This window comes from Nuphar pumila, chromosome 5 (genome assembly GCF_984573655.1).
Source record: "Nuphar pumila chromosome 5, dmNupPumi1.hap1.1, whole genome shotgun sequence".
NCBI lineage: Eukaryota > Viridiplantae > Streptophyta > Magnoliopsida > Nymphaeales > Nymphaeaceae > Nuphar > Nuphar pumila.
Genome location: NC_143253.1, coordinates 18,652,501 through 18,655,098, shown reverse-complemented (window position 1 = coordinate 18,655,098; position 2,598 = coordinate 18,652,501).

Sequence of the window (2,598 nt, the reverse complement as noted above, 5' to 3'; positions counted from 1 at the left end):
AATTTCATTGAAGAATGACGTAACCTTACTAGAGTTTAGAAATGCATTTTATGTTTTAAACTAGTTGGTATGATCGCATAAGCCCCATCGTGCCATGTATCTTCCCGTAACTTGGATATGCTTTGATTAAAAAATAATTAGGTTTGACACACTTTGCTCGAGGAATATATATATATATATATATATATATATATATATATATATATATACAACAACAAACAACAACAACTACGCCTTCATCCCAAAACAATTGGGGTCAGCGATATGAACCAAAAAAGAAATTCATTTTGGGTCTTCCACATGAATCCTTTTCCTCCAATCATTTCTATCCAATGCCATGTCCTCGTTGAGGTTCAAAGCATTCATATCCTTTCCTATCATCTCCATCCAAGTCTTCCTAGGCCTACCCCGACCTCTTTTAACTAATATATTTTCCCATTTCTCCAACCTTTTAACTGGAGCATCATTAGGCCTTCGCCGAATATGTCCAAACCACCGTAAACGATTCTCTTGCATCTTATTTTCAATGGGTGCAACACCTACCTTCTTACGTATCTCCTCGTTCCGAATCTTATCTTTTATTGTATTTCCACACATCCATCTAAGCATCCGCATCTCAGCTACACTCATTTTTTGAATATGATGTCTCTTGGCAGCCCAACATTCCGTACCATATAGTAAAGCGGGCCTAATAGTTGTCCTATAAAACTTTCCCTTCAACCGCAATGGCATTCTAGGATCGCACAGCACTCCAGTTGCACTTTTCCATTTCATCCACCCAACCTTTATCCTATGATTTACATCTCCATCAATTTCTCCATACTTCTGAATGATAGATCCCAAATATTTGAAACAATCATCCACCTGTATTTCTTGCTCACCAAGCTTCACTACACTCCCATCACTACTTCGTTGCTTACTAAACTGACATTCCATATATTCTGTCTTACTCTTACTCAACTTAAAACCTCTTGCTTCCAATGTCTATCTCCATAATTCTAACTTAGCATTAACCCCAGCTCTAGACTCATCAATCAAAACAATATCATCAGCAAACAACATACACCACGGTACATTTTCTTGAATTGATCTCGTAAGCTCATCCATCACTATCACAAATAGAAAAGGGCTTAAAGCAGATCCTTGATGTAACCCAACCGTTATCGGAAAATTGGTTGTCACCCCTCCACAAGTGCGGACATTGGTTACTACTCCTTCATACATATATATATATATATATATATATATATATATATATATATATATATATATATATATATATATATAAAAGAAAGGAAAACCGTACATGCGGCCAAATAAAGAGACAAGTAGACTATAACCAATAATGATCTGGCAACTCTCCTTTTCTGGTGTTAGTGTTTCATCCATCGGACCTTATATATTTATTCTTTATCATGTATTTAATAAAAAATAAGCTTTACATTAAGACTTTATATCTAAACATGCTTTTTCAAAACCATGAAAAATATACTGACTCATGATTTTACAATACAAAGTATTGTCAGCCATCGGTTTTTAGTTTTTCAAAAAGTGCATTTAAATCTATAATCTAAAATATGTTGCTTATTAAATAAATGATAAAAATGCAATAAGTAGAACCCCAATTATTAAGGAAAGAATGTCGTCCAATGTTGCATCTTCCTTTTGGTTGCAAAGTCTTCTCTCTCTCTCTCTCTTTATATATATATATACACACACACGGTTGGTGTAACATGCAAACTAGCAAAATATGTAAACATGTATGCTCCGAGATTTTTATAGCTTTATTTTTTAAAATTTCATCGTATGGATGTGATCTAGATACTTGATTTTATAAAAACATACTCTTAAATAATCCGATTACGATGTATAAAAAAATCTTTTAAGGCTTGAAAATCAATTATTCAAAAATTTTGTAAATATTCAAACCTACAAAATCTCATTTCATGATTCGATTATGATAATCCAATCGTAGATTCCAAGCAAATGAACCACACAGAATGCATGAAAACCGTCAGATCACATCACGTATGATACAACTTTTCTCAACCCCCTCTCTCTTTCATTTGAAATCCTAGCTGGTTCGTTGCTCAGCTCAGCTTGCTATAAGGATGAGAGAGAGAGGGGGGGGGGGGGACAAGGAGACTGGAAGGTTACATGTAGGACAAGTATCTAAATGAGATCCAATGATCAATGTGAGTGTGTTTTGACAAGCACTCAATGATTAAGCAGCTACCAGCATCTCTCTCTCTCTCTATATATATATATATGGGGAAACTGAATTATGTAAACCTAAAATATGAAAACCAGTATGAATCAGAATTTTTATAGTCACGATTAATTATTTGCCCCATTCACAGACAGTAGATTAGCAGGCCTCTGATTGGTAAAACCCCCGAGGCCTTTTCTGCCCATTGGGAAGTATACCCAGCTTTGACCTTGCAGGAGAAGTACCACATGTGGATTTCAAACTTGTGATATTCATAAGTTGCCCCTATCATATGATTAAAGCCATTGTGGCAACCATGTCAAAGGTCGACACTTTAATATGAGATATATATTTGTTACTGTGTAATGTATTTACAATTTAGTTGAAAA